General features: G+C 40.2%; 1 protein-coding gene and 1 long non-coding RNA gene across 3 annotated transcripts in view; one reads left to right on the top strand and one right to left on the bottom strand.

Annotated features, from left to right (window-relative positions):
* PACS1 (phosphofurin acidic cluster sorting protein 1) overlaps positions 1–21,311 on the bottom strand; it is a 145,352-nt gene that overhangs the window by 54,609 nt on the left and 69,432 nt on the right. The gene's annotated exons all lie outside the window — the stretch shown is intronic.
* Positions 9,428–19,528, top strand: LOC115272273. The gene is made up of 2 exons (XR_003900338.1): positions 9,428–9,547; positions 19,040–19,528. It is a non-coding gene; the product is annotated as an uncharacterized LOC115272273 (long non-coding RNA).

Here is a 21,311-nt window from a genome sequence, read left to right on the forward strand (position 1 = left end):
CCCAACCCTCAGTTCATTCTCAGCTTTCAATAGTCTCTCAAGTTCTGCATCCCTCTCTCTCCCCAACTCTCTCTCCCTCCTCTGTTCCCCCTGGTTCTCCATTAGGTCTCTCTTGTTTTCCTGCTAGACCTATGAGTGCAAACATATGGTTTCTGTCCTTCTCTGCCTGGCTTACTTCACTCAGCATGACACCCTCAAGTCATTTACTTTTAGATCAGAAATGTTAGAAGCAATAAACTAAAGAGAAGAGAAGAGAAGAGAAGAGAAGAGAAGAGAAGAGAAGAGAAGAGAAGAGAAGAGAAGAGAAGCCTGGTCCCAAAGCAATTATAAATGTTAGGTGGGACTGAGATGCAGGAATAAGAAGAGGATCAGGTCAGGCGCTACCAAATCCTATTTTCAATCATTTTTTATATTAAATACAATAAACCTTCCTTGTACCGTTTTTGGTATTGTTTTAGTTATTCTAATGGCAAGTTTAACGGACACATTTATACATTTGCCTGATGCACAGACACACAGACATACACTCTCCCTCTCTCTTTCTCTTTCTTCATCTTTTCTAAGGACTCCAAGTAAAAAGAGTTGTTTTATTATGCTTTTCAGGATTATTTACATCTAAAATGTTATTTTTTACTTCTTCTACCCCAAATTTGTTGCCTATAAAATTTTAACATTTCTTACTTGGCTTTGGTCTACAAAGGCAAAATTCTAAGAAAATATTTTTGTGTCTGCACAAAATAAAATAATTGTCCTGTTGACAGCTTCAAATATGACTTATTTTTACCTTTCACTGTATTAATTTCCTAGAGCTCTCATACAAATTACCACAAACTTCATGACTTAAATCAACAGACACCTAGGGGTGCCTGGGTGGCTCCAGTCGGTTAAGCATCCGACTTTGGCTCAGGTCATGATCCCGCAGTGTGTGAGTTCAAGCCCAGTGCTGGGCTCTGTTCTGATAGCTCTGAGCTTGAAGCCTGCTTAGGATTCTGTGTCTCCCTCTCTCTGTCCCTCACCACTCCCACTCAAAAATAAATAAACATTGAAAATATTAAAAAAATAAAATAAAATACATATACTCTTCAGGCCAGCTGTCCTTAAAAAAATAAAATAAAAATAAAAGCCACCAGAAATCTATTCTCTTGTAGATCTACTGGCCAGAAGTCCAAAATCAAGGTGTTGGCAGGGCTGCATTCATTCCCTCTAAAGTCTCTAAGGGAGACTCCTTCCCTGCCTCTTACAGTTCCTGGTGGCTGCTGGCGGTCCCTGGCATTCCTTGGCTTGTAGACATATCACTTCAACGTCTATCTCTGTTTTGTCCATAAATTTCTCCGTGTTCATCCTCTTGTTTCTGTATGTCTCGAATCTCTCTCCATTCCTATATAGGGACACCAGTCATTGAATTTAGGGTCCACCTTAAATTCTGGAGGATCCTGTCTTTTTTTTATGTTTTTAATCTATTTTTGAGAGAGAGGGAGACAGTTTGAGTAGGGGAGGGTCAGAAAGAGAGAGAGAGGAAGACACAGAATCTGAAGAGAGGCTCCAGGTTCTGAGCTATCTGTCAGCACAGAGCCTGATGCAGGGCTCGAACCCATGAACTGTGAGATCATGACCTGAGTCAAAGCCGGATGCTCAACCAACGCCACCCAGGCGCCCCTGGAGGATCCTGTCTTAAGATCCTTAATTATACCTTCAAAGACCCTACTTCCCAATAAGGTCACATTCACAGGTACCAGGGGCTAGGACATAGGCATATATTTTAGGGTCTGTGTTCAATCCACTACATAGATTAGTATCCACCTGGGTGGGCTCCTAAAATAAAATATGTTGGCCTCTCATGGCACTTGTCATGTTTTTCCTAGAATCCAACTTGACTTGGGAAAAACTATTATTTATAGAAAGTCAATAATGAATCCCTTAGGAATGCTCACTTCCTAACTGAGCTAATTTTAAATTCAAATAAGAGGTTTTTTTCTATAGAAAAAAAGCATAGCCAATTGAATCTCTACTTTCTTATCTGGCTGAGATTTCAAGTGAGAATTTATTCACTGTCCTGATGGAATTAGGTTAATAGTATAATTTTATTATTACTATTGCCCATAATTTTTACATTCTAATTTTCTTTTTTTTTTTAAATGTTTTATTTATTTTTAATACAGAGAGAGACAGAGCATGAGAGGGGGAGGGGCAGAGACAGAAGGAGACACAGAACTGGAAGCAGGCTCCAGGCTCTGAGCTAGCTGTCAGCACAGAGCCTGACGCGGGGCTCGAACCCACGAACATGAGATCTGACCTGAGCCGAAGCCGGAGGCTTAACCGACTGAGCCACCCAGGCGCCCCTACATTCTAATTTTCTACTTGAGTTTCAAACGATGGATTTAGGGGTGTCTGGGTGGCTCAGTCGGTTGAGCGTCTGACTTCGGTTCAGGTCATGATCTCACGGTTTGTGAGTTTGAGCCTCACATCGAGCTCTGTGCTGACAGCTCAGAGCCTGGAGCCTGCTTTGAATTCTGTGTCTCCTTCTCTCTCTGCCCCTCCCCGACTTGTGCTCTGTCTCTCTCTCAAAAATAAATAAACATAAAAAAAAAAAACAACAAAAACCAAAACCACGGATTTATGCCTTTTTCCCCAAGTCCAGGAAGATTATTCTCCAACAGGGAGAACTAAGGTTCCATCTAATCCAGTAACCCCCTCTCGGTAACCTGTAACAACTCTCAGTTCCCCTTCTCTCCCCCAGTGCCATCCTTTACGCTAAGTCATGTAAATCGTGTGTGTGTGTGCGTGCGCGTGCACAGACGTTTATTCCCAGCAGCACTGCTTGACTGCCTTTCCATTCATGAGACCTACTTATTTATATTTCCTTTTTTTAGGTTGATTTAGGGGCACCTGGGTGGCTCAGTGGGTTAAGCATCAGGCTTCAGCTCAGGTCATGATCTTGTGGTTTGTGGGTTTGAGCCCCGCATCAGGCTCTGTGTTGACAGCTAGCTTAGAGCCTGGAGCCTGCTTCAGATTCTATGTCTCCCTCTCTCTCTGACCCTCCCCTGCTCACGCTATCTCTCTCTCTCTCTCTCTCTCAAAAATAAATAAAACATTAAAAATTTTTAAGAAGTTTATTTAAATAATCTCTATACCCAATATGGGGCTCGAACTCACAACCCTGAGATCAAGAGTTGCACACTCTTCCAACTGAGCCAGCCAGGCGCCCCTATTTATATTTTCTATTTCAGAGGCGAATGGGAGTTCTTTCGATCTTGGCCATGTGCACACAGAGAGAAAGGCACAGGCACAGACACAGGGCACCTCCTCTGCCTCCCACGACTCTAAATGCTCTTTGTATATTAACTTAATCCTCATTCTAGGAACAGTATCATCATCTGCATCATACAGATGAACAAACTGAGAAATCAGTGGATGGTGAGACCATAATATGACCCAAGCAGGTGCTCCAGAGTCTGTGTTCTTAAATGCAAGACTACCTCTGACGTAATGTGCCAAAATGTTCTACAGTGGTGAGGTTACAGGTGAATTTTAACACTGCTTTTCTATATATCCCACATTTCCTACAACATTATATAGATTAATTTTGTGATCTGAAAATAGTCTTTTAAGGAGAAAGGAAAAAATATCCATTTGTGAGGGTACAATATAATAAGAGTAAGCATAGAACACTATGAGCCAGGCACTACTTGCAATATGTGATTTATATACATTAATTCTCAAAAAAATCATGATCTTCATTTATAGGAAAGAAAATAGAGGCATGGAGAAGTTAAATAGCTTGCCCAAGGTCATACCGCTAGCGTGTGGCAGCCAGGACTGTCTAGCTTGAGCCTGTGATCTTAACTAGGTTATGCTGCCTAAAATTAGATATAAAAGTGTGGTGCTAAACTCCAGTCTGACTCGTTGCTTGAGCGCACTAATACCAAGAAAAGATGTGTTTCACATCCTGTTACCCAAACCAGATAAAAGACAATTTGAAAACTTTCCTTTGCCACTAAATCTCTGTATCGCTACTCATTAGCAGGTCATCCTAAATACCACCTCTTCTCCTGATTTCCCACCACGGAGTGAACTTTTGCCCTTCCCAGAGGCCACCTGCTTCCACCTCCTGGAGCACTCAGCATGTGCTTCCCTGAGTCCCAGTCACCCCACACTAGATGCGTCTGAAGGACAGGGACTCTGTGGTTCCTCTGACTTGAATCCTCTAACTCTTAGCACAGTGGTTTGAAAGAAAACGGGATGTTCAGTTTGCTTAGTTAAACTGTAATTCTTTACCATTCAACGTAAATATATTTAAAGGAAAGATTTTTAAGGGAAAAAAAATCTGCTTCACCACACCAAGTATAAAAAACCCAAGTGTTTTCATTCTAATAGACTTCTTAATTAGATAATATTAGCCCAGATTAGAGGGCATTTAAATTACCCCTTTCTAAACAGTGTCACAAATGCAGAATATTTTTTCCCTTTGCCAATGGATAAGCTGGGCATGTTGCCAAATCTTTTTCTAATTAGGTCCTGTGGTTAATTTCTTAATCTGTCAGCATCTCCTTGTATCTTGTTAAAGTAAAGACAGCTGGACTTTTTCCATTGTTTTTGTGACAGTGAGGTCATCTTCCTCTGGCAGCCTCACAGGGATTCACTAGCTGCCATTCTTTACCTATCAGATGAGCAAATACCACCACCACCACCACCTAAAACAAACAAACCAAAACCCTATAGCACACTGTGGGCAAGGTTGTGGGAAAATGGGCATTCACACATTGCTTGTGGGAACCTACTTTGGCATACCTCTACAGAGGGCAATTTCTACCCAACCTGCAAAAGCATATAATCTTTGACTCAGGGTATCTACCCTAGGAATTGATTCTGAAGATATACAATGCTTTCTAGTAGCACTAGATTTTAAAACCTAGAATATTCACAAACAGGGGAGTATTATATAAGTTACGTATGATATATCCATAGGATGACAACTACGCAACTGTAAAAACAAATGAAGAAGTTCTCCTGATACTGGTATGATTAACTGTTAGGTGAAAAAGAGTACAGAACAGTACACAGCATGCTGGTATTTATGTAAAGGAGGAGGAAATGAAAATATACATTTATGTTTGCTAGTATATGCATAAAGCGGCTCAGGAGGAATTAACACACTAACAGTGGTCACCAGAATGGGGTGAGCCTGAAAACTAGGGAAGGCCCGGGGTGGGGACTTTAGAAATCTCATGATGATAGCTGTACAGCAGACTCATACACTAATAATCCAGATGAGGAGAAAAAGGCCTCTAAGAAATAAATTTTGGGGTAAAAGGGGAACTCCATGCAATAAGCAGTATAAAGGAGGCAGTAGGGGTGCCCGGATGGCTCAGTAGGTTAAGTGTCTGACTCGCGATTTCGGCTTGGCTCAGATCATGATCTTACAGTTCATGGGATGGAGCATTGCGACGAGGTCCGGTCTGTGCTGACAGCGTGGAGCCTACTTGGGATTCTCTCTCTTCCTCCCTCTGCCCCTCCCTGCTCCTCCCACCCCTCTGGCGGGACTCTCTGGCATGCACTCTCTCTCTCTCTCTTAAAATAAACATTAAAAAAAGAGGTATCAGAAAAACTTGAGGATATAATAAAAGGATGCGAAATCTGCCAACAAGAAGAAAAAAAGCAATAAATCTTAGGGCTAAAAACCAAGAAGTCATAAAAGAAATGATCCAAAATGAGGAAAGGTAAAATATGACATGATTTTGTTTTAAGTTTATTTATTTTGAGATAGAGTCAGAGAAGGGAGGGAGGGGCAGACAGAGAGAATCCCAAGCAGGCTTTGCACTGTCAGCGCAGAGCCTGACACAGGGCTCAAACTCAGCAACCCATGAGATCACGACCTGAGCCAAAATCAAAAGCTGGATATTCAACCGACTGAGTCACCCAGGTGCCCCAAAATAAGATGATTTTAAATAAAATTTATGAAAAAAGAAGCCATGTGATCTTATCCTAGGAACTCTCCTTTGAATATAGAAAATATAGTCTCAGTACTGCAAATACTTAGATTTGTAGGACTACAGTCACAATAGTTATATACTGATAAATGTTTATATATTTATGTTATTTATTATGTCTCTCAATTTTAAAGTGGGAGGAGAATACCTTACTAAAGGTAATGGCACTAATAGAAGCAGAAATAGAAGTATAACTAAAACATTAAGTCACAAAAGTTAAGAACAATAACAAATTTGAAAATAGTCTCCAAACACAGGTAGGAGAAATAAGAAAAAAAAAATAAAGGGTGGTTAGTCTAATCCAAAGACGCTAGTATCTGTGTACTTATAAGAGAGAAAGAAAGGGGCTCCTGGGTGGCTCAGTTGGTTAATAAGCGGCTGACTTCAGCTCAGGTCGTGGTCTCACGGTTCGTGGGTTTAAGCCCCATGTCGGGCTCTGTGCTGACAGCTCAGAGCCTGGAGCTGCTTCGGATTCTGTCTCCCTCTTTCTCTGCTCCTCCCCTGCTCATGCTCTGTTTCTCTCTGTCTCAATAATAAATAAAAACATAAAAAATTTTAAAAAGAGAGAGAGAGAAAGAGAGAGAGTGAGGGACAGAGAGAGAGTGAGAGAGTAAGCGAGGGGCAGAGAGACGGAGAGAGTGCGGAGCCTGACCCGCGGCTCAAGCTCACCTGAAGCAAGGCCGGAGCTCACGTGCACAAACTGCGGTATCAGGACCTGAGCGAAGCTGGCTGCTTAACCAACTGAGCCATCTAGGCGTCAACAAAGGTGCTAGTCTTCTTCTAAGAATAACAAGAACTGCAAAGACATCTTAACCTGTATCAAGTAACTGTACTAGTAACAACATGGTATTATTTAAAAACTATTATATATAGTATAGTAGAAAAGACATAAGTAATTATGTTAATGTTATTTAAGATTTTTAGCATGAAAGAAATGCAGATTAAGAGAAAAAACAAAGAAGTTTAAAACCCTGAAATCAAGATTTTATTTATTTCTTTATTTATTTAATGTTTTTTATTTATTTTAGAGAGACAGAGAGAGACAGCGTGAGCAGGGGAGGGTCAGAGAGAGAGAGGGAGACACAGAATCCGAACAGGCTCCAGGCTCTGAGCCAGCTGCCAGCACAGAGCCTGATGTGGGGCTCGAACCCACACACCGTGAGATCATGACCTGAGCTCAAGCTGGACACTTAACCGACTGAGCCACCCAGGCGCCCTTCAAGACTTTTTTTTAAAGAAGAGTCTGACCTTAGTTCTGACCACTGAAAGGGCTTAAAAAGCAATGATTGTCTCAGTTGCAATAAGTATCTCTATTACCCCAATTGTGGTCTCTAAATACTATTTCCCATTAAAAGGAAAGTAGTGGATGGTAAGCCTGGGGCAGGAAATGTAGAAGATAAGCCTAGAAAAATCTTATCATACCAGAAAGCAAGGAAGACATCAAAGACCCCTAGGATTGTTATCAAAATGCCATGGAAACCACCTTGACAGAAATCTCAACGGCCAAAGATGGGACAATTTGAACATCCAAAATAAGGATGGCAATAGATTGAAATCACCAAATATATAAAAAAAATCCACTAGTTCATAATACACACACCCATACACACCAACTTTGAAGGTAGCCAGGGAATGAACTCATCATTCTGAAAACAGGGAAATAAAAAGAGTCAAACGCTCACTTACAGCATGTTACCTAACTCTCCTCATGCTAGACAATGGCCACTGCCTCCCGTCACTACTCCCTCAGCATCTGTCACGCATCAGCGTCCAGAGGCAGAAAATAAGAACTTTTACTTAGGTCTCATTTTCTTTTTAAAGTTTATTTATTTTGAGAGACAGCGAGTCAGAGCAGGGGAGGAGCAGAGAGAGGGGGAGAGAGACAGAAAATCCCGAGCAGGCTCTGCACTAACATGGGGCTTGAACTCCCAAACCATGAAATCATGACCTGAGCCAAAACCAAGAATTGGATACCACCTGGGCACCCCAGTTTAAACTTTTTTAAACTTACATTTTTTAATTTGTATCAAAATAACAAGTATACATTATTTAAAAGAGCAAATCATACTACAAGGTGTAATCAACAAAAGTTTCCTTCATTCCTTCTTACTTTTTAGTCGGCAGGAACAGGAGAGAAGCAGTAACCTGGAAGGCGGATGCTAACTGGGTAGTTACTCTTCCATATTTCAGACTTTCAATTAGTATTCCTTTTTTCAGGCTCAATGTATCCCACATTTACAGATATCTAAAACTTACCCCAGAACATAGTCTACTTACAGCTCAAAATGGGTTTGCTTCTCATTAGCTTCCATCATAAGTTGGGACCATCGGTATTTCATACAGAAGTCCCTGTGCATGCTTTTGTCTCATGTAAATATCTAGGGAGGGATTCTTGGGCCCTGTGGTAGGTAGATGTTAAAAGAAACTGCCAACTGTTTCCAAACTAGCCATACCACTTTACATTCTCAACTGAACACTAGCGAAGTTCGACTTGTTCCATATTTGTCAACTTTAGCTTTGCTAATGGATGTACAGTGGTCGTTCACTATGGTTTTAAATTGTTTTCTCCTGAAGACTAATGATGGAAGTATCTCATGTAACTTCCGGCCATTAGTATAGCTTACTTGTGAAGTATTCACATCTTTTTTGCCCATTTTGAAAAGTGGGGTTACCACCTTATTGTTGGACTACAACTTCTTTACAGTCCTTGTCCTTGTTTTCAAAGACCAACATTTTATTTATTTTTAAATGTTGATTTATTTAAGAGAGTATGCGAGGGGGAAGAGGGGCAGAGAAAGGAGAGAGAGAATCCCAAGTGTGGAGCCCAGGATGGGGCTCGATCCCATGAACCTCAAGATCATGACCTGAGTTGAAATTAAAGAGTTGGATGCTCAACCGACTGAGCCACCCAAGCACCCCGAATTCCAACATCTTAAATTTTTATAAAGTCCAATTTAGCATTCATTTATTTTACGATTTGTACTTTTTGTGTCCTATTTAGGAAATTTTTCATACCCAAAGGTCACAAATATTTTCTCCTATGTTTTCTTCCAGAAGCTTTATGGTTTTAAATCTTACTTTTAGGCCTCTGATCCATTTTGAGTGATTTTTTGTGTAAGATATAAAGTAAGGGCTAATGTTGATTTTCTTTCATATAAAAATTCAGTTGGCCCTGTGATGTTTGTGGAAAAGACTTTTCCTTTCCCCACTGAACTGCTTTGACACTGCTGCAGAAAACTGCTTGTCTCTGTAAGTGTGGATCTATATGTATGTAGGTCGACCTTTTTTCTTTTTTTAAAGTTTGTTTATTTTGAGAAAGAGCACAAGCAGGGGCGGGGCAGAGAGAGAGAGAATCCTAAGCAGCCTCTATGCTGTCAGCACAGAGCCTGACGCTCCCACAAACTGTGAGATCATGATGTGAGCCGATATCAAGAGTCGGACACTTAGCCAACTGAGCCACCCACAAGCCCCTAATGCGGGTCAACTTCTGAACTCTATTCCATCATGTTTTATCTATATGTCTGTTCTTCTGCTAGAACTGTAACTTTATGGTACTACAAGTAAGTCCTCTGACTTTGCGCTTGTAAAAACTGGATTTGCCTGTTCTAGGTCTTCTGCATTTCTATATGCATTTTCAAGTTGGTGTGTCAATTTCTACAACAAAAATAAAACAAAAATTTGAGACTGTATTAAATCTATAGATTTGTAGGTAATTAGTATCTTTATGATATTGAGATTTTCTCTTTTAAAAATTTTTTAATGTTTATTGAGAGAGAGAGATAAAGAGAAAGAGAATGTGAGTGGGCGAGGGGCAGAGAGAGAGAGAGACACACAGGCCCCTGGCTCTGAGCTGTCAGCATAGAGTCCAATGTGGGGCTCGAACTCCCAAACTGTGAGTACTTACTACTGAGCCGAAGTTGGATGCTCAACCAACTGAGCCACCCAGGCACCCCTGATACTGAGATTTTTCAATTCACGAGCCCATTTAGGTCTTTTTTCATTTCTCTCAGAAATGTTTGGTAGTTTTCAGTATACAGGCTCCACACACATTTGGTTAAATTTACCTCTAAGTATTTCAGGTATCTGGTTAATAAGGCAAATGGAACTATATTCCCCCCTCCCACATGCCCCAATTATTTGTTGCTAGTATATGAACAATAATTTAGTTTTGAGTAAACTCACCTTGTAACCTACAACTTTGTTAAACTCACTTATTAGTCATAGAAGCTTTTTTGTAATTTCCTTATGAATTTTTACATACATGATCATTTCATCTTCAAAGAGACCATTTTATTTATCTTTTAAATCTTAGCCTTTTTCACCTTTTTTTTTTTGCCTTATTGCACAGACTACAACTTCCAGTAAATGTTGAATAGATGCATTTAGAGTAGATATCTGCGTATGCCTGAGTAGCTCAGTCAAGCATCCAACTTCAGCTCAGGTCATGATCTCACAGTTTGTGAGTTCAAATCCCACATCAGGCTCATGGCTGTCAGTGCAGAGCTCACTTCAGATTCTCTGTCCTCTCTCTCTACCCTCCCTGGCCCAAGCATGCTCTTTGTCTCTCAAAAATAAACATTAAAAAAAATAATAAAGTAGACATTGTGCTTTGCTACAATCCTACAAATAAATTATTATCTATCATATGGCTTTTTCTCTTCATTCTGTTAATATGATAATTTACATGATTGATTTTCAGGTATCTAATCAACCTTGTCTTAATGAGATGAACCCTATTTGGTCACAATGTATTATACTGTTGTATATATTTTTAGATTTTATTTGCTAATATTTTGTTATGTATTTTTATAGCCATATTCATGAAAGGTATTGATCTGTGGTTTTCTTTTTTGAACTGTTTTTGCTTCGTTTTGGTACAAAAGTAATACCAGCCTCATGAAATTAGTTATGTAATATGTGCAGTGGGTATTATATTCAATAGAATAAAACAGTGAATCCATCTGGACCTCAAGTTTGCTTTGTGAAATGGTTTTCAATTACAAATTCAATTTATTTGGTAAATACAGGCCATTCATTATTCGAGCTTCTGTTTCTTCTTGTGTCAGCCTTGGTCATTTGTGATTTTCAAGAAATTTGTTCAGGGCACCTAGCTGGCTCAGTCAGTGAAGTATCCAACTCTTGATCTTGGGGTCATGAATTCAAGGCCCACACTGGGTATAGATTACTATTATTTATTTCGTTTTTTTAAGTTTTTACATTTATTTTGAGAAAGAGTGAGCAGGGGAGGGGCAGAGAGAGAAAGGGAGACAGAAAATCCCAGCAAGCGTGGTACTGTCAGCATGGATGGAGTCTGACATGGGGCTTGGACTCATGAAACACGAGATCATGACTTGAGCTGAACCCAAGAATCAGACACGACCAACTGAGCAACCCACGCACTCCAGATATAGATTACTTTTTAAAAAGTTAAAAATTCATTTGTTTTTTATTTAATAATTGACATAAACTTCTTCATAACAGTCCCTTATTATCCTTCTAATGTCCAGCGAATCTGTAATGGTGCCCCTATTTCATTCCTAATGGTTATAATCTATGTCTTCCCTTTTTTGTTGATCACCAAAATTAGAGGTTTATTTATTTTATTTATCTTTTGTAATAATCAACTCTTGGTTCAACTGACTTTTGTCTATGTTTATATTCTCTCTAATGATTTGTTTGAATCTTTTAATCCTTTTCTATGTAAGGTTTAACTTTCTTTTGCAAGCATTCCAGGTTTACAGCTCATATAATAACTTCAGATCTTTCTTCTTTTCTGATTTTAGTATATGTGCTACAGAAACAATTACTCTTTCCTCTTTTCTAATAAGTACTTAAATCTGTAAATTTCCCTGAGCAGTGCTTTTCCTGCATCCCACAAATTTTGATGTTATATTTTCATTATTATTCAGTTCAAAATATTTTCTAACTTTCCTTGTGATTTCTTCTTTGAGCCTCAGGTTGCTTAAAAATCAATTTCCACATATTTGGAGGTTTTTCTACATTTCTCTATAATTCATGATTTCTCATTTAATTCTTTTGGAGTCAGAGAATATACCCTATATCACTTTTTATTTTAAGTAATCTCTACACCCAACATAGTGCTTGAACTCACATCCCCAAGATTTAAGAGTTGCATGCTTTCCTGTCTGAACCATCCAGGCACCCCAGACATCACTCTTCTTAATTCTACAGAGATTTGTTTTATGGCCCAGCACATGGTTAAGTCTTGGTTAACGATTCCTATGCATGTAAAAATGGGATGTATTCTGTATGTTACTCTCAATTATGTTATGCTGGTTATAGTGTCATTCATATCTTTTATGTCTTCACTGATTTTTGTTTCATTTTTCAATCAGTTACTGAGAAAAGAATGTTAAAATCTCTAATAATGATTATGGATTTGTTTCTATCTCCCTTTAATTACATCAACTTTTGCTTAAGTATTTTGAAGCTCTATTATGGGGATACACAGTAAAGATTTTTATATCTCCTGAATGTACTCTTTAAAAAAATTTTTTTAATATTTATTTATTTTTGAGAGAGACAGAGACAGAGTGTGAGCAGGGGAGAGGCAGAGAGAGAGGGAGACACAGAAATCTGAAACAGGCTCCAGGCTCTGAGCTGTCAGAACAGAGTCTGATGTGGGGCTTGAACTCATGGGCCATGAGATCATGACCTGAACCGAAGTTGGACGCCCAACTGACTGAGCCACCCAGGTGCCTCTGTACCCTTTTTTAAAAAATGTTTATTTCTTTGAGGGGGGAGAGGCAGAGAGAGAAAAAGAGAGAGAAAGAAAGAGTCCCAAGCAGGCCCCATGCTGTCAGCACAGCACATATGCTCTCTGTCTCATGAACTACGAGATCATGACCTGAGCCAAAATCAAGTGTTGGCCTCTTAACTGAGCTACCCAGGCACCCCTGGCCTGATTGCTTTATCCTATAGTGTCTTTATCTCTAGCAATAGTCCTTGTCTTGAAGTCTATTTTGTTTGATATTAACATAGCCACTTCAACTTTCTTACGCTATTTACATAGTATATCTTTTTCCATTCTTTTACTTTCTATTTTTTATAGAGTTTTTAAAAAGTTGTGTATTTTTGGGGGGCATCTGGGTGGCTCAGTTGGTTAACCATCCAACTTTGGATCAGGTCATGATCTCATGGCTAGTGAGTCTGAGCCCTGCACTGGGATGTCTGCTGTCAGCACAGGACCCCCTTTGGGTCCTCTGTCCCCCTTTCTCTCTGTCCCTCCCCTGCTGGCACTCTAGCAGACAGAAAGGGAGAGAGAGAGAACCCCAAGCAGACTCCACACTCAGCACAGAGCCCAATGCAGACCTCGATCTCATGACTGTGAGATCATGACCTGAGCCAAAATCAAGAGTCAGATGCTTAACCAACTAAGCCACCAAAATGCTCCCTCCTTTTACTTTCAACCTGTGTCTTTGTATTTAAAATTTATCTTGTCATAAAAAAGTAAAACATATGAGAGTTTTATGAGAGTAATTTCCACTTATCCCACACCGTCTTGGTGCTACTGCTGTTAACTGTGCTGCAACTTTATATACATTATACACCCGGCAACACAGTATTATAATGTTTAGTTCTTTTGGAGAAATTTGAGAAGAAAAAAATAGTCTTTTTTACTTTTACCACTTCACAGATTGACCATTTCTAGTACTTTTCAGTTCTTTCTGTAAATGTGAGCTACCATGTGGTGTCATTTCCCTTCATTCCTAAAACTTCCCTTAGTGTAAATGATAATGAATTTTCTGTTTTTGTTTATCAGGAAAAGTCTTTATCCTTCATTTCTGAAAGATGGTTTCTCTGGATGTTGGATTCTTGGTTAGGAGGTTTTTTCTCTCAGTATTTGAATATCTGGCCTCTATTGTCTCTGAGAAGTTAGCCATATTTGTGACACTGATGCTCCATATGTAATACGTCATTTTTTCTCTATCTGCTTCCAAGATTTTCTTTTACCTGTGGTTTCGGCAGTTTGACTATGCTGTGCTCACAACTGCCTTTCTTGTGCTTATTCTCCTCAGAGTACAGTGAACTTCTTGGATCTGTAAATTAATACTGTCTACCAAACTTAGGGAGTTTGGGGTCACTGATTTCTTCAGTGTTTTTGGCCCATTTTTTCCCCTCTCCTTTTGGACCGTCAATCTCAGCTATATCAAACTACTTCATATTGTCCTACAGGGCTCTGACATTCTGTTCACCTTTCTTCAATTTATTCTTTCTTCTTTAAACTGAGTAATTTCTTTTGTTATTTTTAAAATATTTTATTTATCTTTGAGAGAGAGCACAAGTGAGGGAAAGGCAAGGAGTCGGGGGAAGAGACAGAAGATCCGAAGCTGGTTGGCTCTCTGCTGACAGCAGTGAGCCTGCTATGGGACTCAAACTCACAAACCGTGAGATCAGGAGCTGATCTGAAGTAGGACACTCAACTGACTTGAGCCACCAAGGTGCCCCTAAACAGAGTAATTTCTAGTGTTGTTTTCAAGGGTAGATTCTTATCTATTACTTTTGAAATTAATCAATTAACCTATTCATTTACTTACTTATTTTCTTTTTACATAATCTCTATGCCCAAAGTGGGGCTCAAACTCAAACCTGAGATCAAGAGTCATATGCTCTACCAACTGAGGCAGCCAGATGTCCCTCGTCCATTAGTTCAAACCTGCTAGAATACATCTCGTGAGTTCTTATTTCAGTTATCATTTTATTTAAGTACTAAAATTTCCATTTTTTCAGTTTCCATTTCTTTGTTGTAATTTCTTTCTCTTCAATTATTTTTTCTTTAATTCTCTGATCATATTTTCCTATACTTGATATCTATAATAACTGAAGTCTTTGCCTGCAAAATCCAACATCTGTACCCACTTAGACACTCAGTCTATTTCTGATTGCCTTTCTTCCTGTTTCTTTATATGTCTAGTAATTGTAGGTTGAAAACTAGACACTATAGATAAGATGTTGCAGCAATTCTAGATTCTGTTCTGTCCTTTTGAGGACTGTTGCTTTTCAATTCTACTAGGCAGTTAACTTGACTAGATTCAAACTACAAATTTGTCTCTCCTGTGGTATACCACAGCTGATAAATCTGTTCCGTTCTTAGAGCTTCTAGCTACTGCTTTTTTAGCCTGGCTCCCTAAGGCCTCCTCTACATCTGTGTAATGTGGCAAGGAGCCAAAGATTTGGGCCACTTAGACTCAGATGTGAGTGCTGATGCTCTCTGTGATTTTGTGTTTTTTGTGATTTCCCCTTCATTTTCTAAATGCTCTGCCAGTCTCAAGGTCTGTTTTCTGACACCCCAAGTCAGTGCTTCAGCTTTCTACTGCCTGAATTATGCACAGTTTAGGAATGTATTCAGTTAAATTAAAAAAAATCAAACTTACAAATTTCAGTTAGTATAAGTCTGTCTTTCAAGGACTGATTCCTCTCTTGCCTCCGCCTATTTGTTTGGTTTGGTTGGTTTTTATTTTTGTTTGGTTTTGCTGGATCCCTTGGGGTCTCCCCTACACATCTGGAGTTTAACAACTGTGATGGCTAATTTTATATATCAACTTGACTAGGCTAGCTGTTTTGCCAGACGGCTGGTAAAACATTATTTCTGAGTGTGGCTGTGAGGGTGTTTCCAAAAGACGTTAGCATTTAAATTGGTGACTGAGTGAGGCAGACAGTCCTCACTGAGGGTGGGTATCATCTAATCCTTGGAGGGCTTAAATAAAACATAAAGGGTAGTGGAGGGGGGCGAGTAATCCCTGGCTGACTCAGTCAGTAGAGCAAGTGACTCTTAATCTCAGGGCTATAAATTCAAGCTTCATGTGGGGTGTAGAGATTACTTAAAAATTGGGGCGGTTGGGTGGCTCAGTCAGTTTAAGCATCCAACTTTGGCTCAGGTCATGATCTCACAGTCCATGGGTTCGAGCCCTGCATCGAGCTGTCAGCACAGAGCCTGGAGCCTGCTTCAGATTCTGCATATCTCTCTCTCTCTCTCTCTCTCTCTCTCTCTCTCTCTCTGTCTCTCTCCCCTCACTCCCTCCCCACTCTCGCTCTGTCTCTTTCTCTCTCAAAAATAAACATTAAAAAAATAAAATAAAAGCTTAGGGGTGCCTGGGTGTCTCAGTGGGTTAAGTGCCCAACTTGGGTCACTGATCAAGTCATGATCTCACAGTTCACGAGTTTGAGCCCCACACTGGACTTTCTGCTGTCAGCACAGAGCTTACGTTGTCCCCCTCTCTGCCTCTACTCTCCTCACACTCTTGTACTCTCTCACAAAAATAAATAAAACATATTTTTTAAATTAAATAAAAAATAAGATCTTAAAATAATCTTTAAAAAAAGAACAAAAAGGTGGAGGAAAGGTAAATTTGCTCTCTCCCTGCTTGAGCTGAAGTATCCATCTTCTCCTGCCTTTGGCTATCAGCACTGCTGGTTCTTGGGGTCTATGATGTGCAGGATGTCTCCACTCAAAGCCTTTTTTTTAAATTCCTGGTTTTATTTTTATTTTTTAAATTATTATTATTTTTTAAATTTATTTTTAAGAGACAGAGAGAGACAGAGCGAGCAGGGGAGGGTCAGAGAGAGAGGGAGACACAGAATCTGAGGCAGGCTCCAGGCTCTGAGCTACCTGTCAGCACAAAGCCTGATGTGGGGCTTGAACCCACGAACGTGAAGATCATGACCTGAGCTGAAGCTGGATGCTTAACCGACTGAGCCACCCAGGCGCCCCTTTTTATTTTTAAACCTGACTTCTTAGGGCTTGTGTCTACACAGTTTAATGATCAGCCAATGACCGGCTAAAGGTTGTACTTTCATATCCAGGCTTCCAGCTTCTGCCCCAGGATCCATGGAGGGATTACAGAACACAAAGTACAGGTGCGCCCCAGTGTTTACTTTCTGCTGGACCCTCTCGCATCCCCATGAGGACTTGTTCGGCTCTCAGCCAAGCAGGGATGCGGACAGCCTGGGGCCTCTCTGGTCTCCCCTCCGTGTGTGCACAGGTTTCCAGGCAGCACTGCACGGAGAGCTTTTCAAGCCCTTCCACAGCCATGTCAACCCCAGATTCTCTGCTAAGAAGTCTGTGGCTTGTCCCAACTGGCTCAATTATTTAGGCCACCAGAACTGCCTTGTTGGCTTGCCACTAAGATCGTAACTTTTACAGACAACACCGGTGGGCATGGGGTTTTTATTTTCTGCCCCAAATCGAGTGGACCTCCTCCAGCAGCCGCATCGCTAGCTCTCATGGTCCGTCCGCTTGCTCCACCCTTGGAGAACGACTACTCAGGAGAGAGGTAGTCCCAGGTACGAACACCAAAAACTCCCCCTGTTATTATCCAAAAATCATGGACAAATGCTTCTCAAACTGTTGTTTGCATTTGTTCTATTTCCAAAGCCCTGAAATGTTTTTTGTTTTTTTACAATTTTGTCCAGTTTATTGTTGTTTTTGAGGAGAGAATTGCCAGCTCCTCATTCCACCCACCAAAGTCCTGCCTCCATCGTCACCTACTTTTCTTTGTTAAAATGTTTGTTTATTTTTGAGAAGGAGGCAGAGAGAGACAGGGAAGGAGGAGAGTGGGGGGGAGCAGAGGTGGAGGGGCAGAGGATCCAAAGCCGGCTTCTCCACTGACGGAGCCTTCCAGGTGCCCGTCAGCTGCTTTTGAATCTTTCAACTTTAAGTGTACCTCTCAGTCTCTTGGCATAAAACTACATTACAAGTCAAATATGAGATCATAAAGAAAAATGAACATTCCTCACATCCCATGGTCTTCCTACGCTATTCTACCACATACTTCTAGGTCTTGAAAGAACAAAATATAACTTTTTAATTTATTTTTATTTATTTAAAAAATTTTTAAATGTTTTTATTTATTTCTGAGAGAGAGAGAGAGAGAGAGAGAGAGAGAGAGAGAGACAGGGTGAGCAGGGGAGGGTCAGAGAGAGGAGTCACAGGATCTGAAGACAGGTTCCAGGCTCTGAGCTAGGTGTCAGCACAGAGCCCAACACGGGGCTCAAATTTACGAACCGTGAGATCATGACCTGAGCTGAAGCCACCCAGGTGCCCCTAATTTTTATTTTTTTAAAAAACGTGTATTTATTTATTTTGAGAGAAAAAGAAAAGAGTGGGCAGAGGAAGGACAGAGAAAGGGAGAGAGATAATCCCAAGCAGCCTCTGCCCTATGTGGGGCTCGATCCCATGAACTGTGACTTGAGCCAAAATCAATTGTCAGATACTTAACCAACTGAGCCCCCCAGGCATTCCCCAAATATAACTTTTTAAAAGACAGCTATACAACTCTACCTGGGCTAGAAGTAAATCAGTCCCTTGTGTTTCAAGTCTTATCTGGGCACCGTAAGCAAGTTTCACCTTGACTCCTTTAGGAAAGAAAGCTGCTTGGCTATTTTTTGTTTTCCTTTCTTATAAGTTACGTGTTCTCTCTATTGGCTGGCAGCTGAAATCACCCATAAGTGACTAAACGCTGGTGACTGATCTTCAGTGAAGGCAGACCATCCTGACAGGCTTCTATGTTTACCTGTACAAATAACAAACCCAGAATTTATTTTCCCTTGTCTAAAAAAGTTTGTTCTCTTCCTCAACATGATCCAGTTTCTTTCTGTAACACCATGGCTCACACTGCTGTACCTTACCCTATTAAAATTGCAAAATATCACATGGTTTGCTCTGGTCATTCAGCAAATAGGTCTTATTATTAACTTTTGTTAGTCTTCCTAGTTGATAAGAACCCAACTCAAGAAAAAACTAAATATAGTTAGTTATTAGTAAGACACAAACAGGAATCAAAGTTCAAGAATCTCTAATTCAGTTCTATGATTATGCAATTCCCCAAATAAAAAACACTTTTCAATAGTGTTGTTATGCTGATACTCCTGAGTTTGTGAAAATACACTTATTATTCCAAATCACTTGGAAATTTCTTAAAATGCGTTTTCCTCACAAAATTCTACAATAGCAAATGGACTCCCAAACTGAGTACTATAAACTAAGTCAGGGCAAACATTATGGCAATCTAACTTCTCATTTCTTCCCTTAGGTTGGTGGTACAACATGAAGGACCCACACAGAAAAGCAGTAACTACTACAAAGGGCTCGGAGACAACCACGGCCGTCGGAGCTGGGTACACGCAGGGAGGGCGTCAGGCGTAAAACGCCCCGGAACCAGACTTCCGCTGGTCTTCACGCTCGCTCTGAAATGCTCTCCCAGCATATTGGCCTCACAAGTGAACAAGAAATAAGCCACTGAGGAATAAGGAAGGTGGAAATGCCTCAGTGTCTCTTCCAGACACAGATGCTTTAAATAATCCACACCCAGACTCTGAAGCAGTAGTCCATTACAAGTAGACTTAACTGATAAGGCAGGATTGATTACAAGAAGGGAATTCAATTGCAAGACTCCTGACAACACCATAATCTAATACTGCTTGGAGGGAAATCACTCTTTTTGTTTGGCATTTTCATTAACAGAACCACCTGACTGCAGTTTTAAAAATTCCATCAGGAAATAAAAAAGCCTATTACTGTCTTTGCTTGTTAGATTGACCTGGCCTATCTATAAATAAAACAATTTCGGTCAGGGTGCCTGGGTGGCTCAGTCAGTTAAGCGACCTACTTTGGCTCCTGTCATGATCTTGTGGTTCATGAGTTCAAGTCCCGTGATGGGCTCTGTGCTGACAGCTTGGAGCCTAGAGCCTGCTTTGGATTCTGTGTCTCCCTCCCTCTTTCTATGCCCCTCCCCTAGTTGCTCTTGCTCTCTCTCCTCTCTCAAAAAGAAACAAACATTTAAAACAATTTCTGGTTGGGGTGCCTGGGTGCCTGACTTCAAGTCATGATCTCATGGTTCATGGGCTGACAGCTCAGAGCCAGGAGCCTGCTTTAGATTCTGCATCTCCCTCTCTCTCCCCCTCTCCCCTCCCATGATCATGTTCTCTCTCTCTCTCTCTGTCTCTCAAAAATAAATAAATGTAAAAAAAAAAAACCCTAAAAACAATTTCTGGTCAAACCATACAGTTGGAGTCAAAGTGGGCTAAACTTTGGTTTGTGAGCCGTTTTGTCTTCTCAGTGATGGCATGCCAGATGCAGATGGATTTGGAGCTTTCCCACTGAAGGCGTCCACGTGACGCGAACATCCTGTAGGTCCACGCCGTGTCTCAGGGCTGTGCTAGTGGTAGAAGTAGTAGTGGACAGCAGCTCACTTTAACCTTCCTCCGCTTTCTTCAAGACTTCCATTCCCATTGGGCTTTAACAAACAGCTCTGAATTATAGAATGCATCAGGTTTATATCTGACAGAAATTATTTGCTTTCTCTTTTTTTTATAAGCTGCTATAAGAAGCTGCTATAAGCTGATTTGTAAGAGATAAACACATTCTACCTGGACTATAGAAAAAAATGTATTTGTCTCTCTATATATAAAATCTTAAAAATCTTTTCAATGTTAATAGTATTTGGGATGGACACTGAAAACTATAGAAAGCTTATGAAAAAAATTGAAGATGACACAAAAAAATGAAAAAAAATTCCATGCTCCTAGGTAGGAAGAACAAATATTGTTAAAATGTCAATACTACCCAAAGCAATCTATTTATTCAATGTAATACCTATCAAAATAATACCAGCCTTCTACACAGAGCTAGAACAAATAACCCTAAAGTTTGTATGGGACCAGAAAAGACCCCGAGTAACCAAAGCAATCTTGAAAAAGAAAACCAAAGCAGGAGGCATCACAATCCTGGACTTCAAGCTGTATTACAAAGCTGTCTTCATCAAGACAGTAGGGTATTGGCACAAAAACAGACAGATGAATGTAACAGAATAGAGAACCCAGAAATAGACCCACAAACGTATGGCTAACTATCTTTGACCATGCAGGAAAGAATATCCAGTGGAATAAAGACAGTCTCTTCAGCAAGTGGTGTTGGGAAAACTGGGCAGCAACATGCAGAAAAATGAGCCTGGACCACTTTGTTACACCACACACAAAAATAAACTCAAGATGGATGAAAGACCTAAACATTAGACAGGAAGCCACCAAAATCTTCGAAGAGAAAGCAGGCAAGAACCTCTTTGACCTTGGCTGCAGCAATTTCTTACTCAACACGTCTCCAGAGGCAAGGGAAACAAAAGCAAATATGAACTATTGGGACCTCATTAAAATAAAAAGCTTCTGCACAGCGAAGGAAACAGTCAGCAAAACTAAAAGGCAACCAACAGAATGGGAGAAGATATTTGCAAACAACATATCAGATAAAGGGTTACTATCCAAAATCTGTAAAGAATATATCAAACTCAACACCCAAAAAACTAATAA

This window comes from Suricata suricatta, chromosome 11 (assembly GCF_006229205.1).
Source record: "Suricata suricatta isolate VVHF042 chromosome 11, meerkat_22Aug2017_6uvM2_HiC, whole genome shotgun sequence".
In the NCBI taxonomy this organism is placed as follows: Eukaryota; Metazoa; Chordata; class Mammalia; order Carnivora; family Herpestidae; genus Suricata; species Suricata suricatta.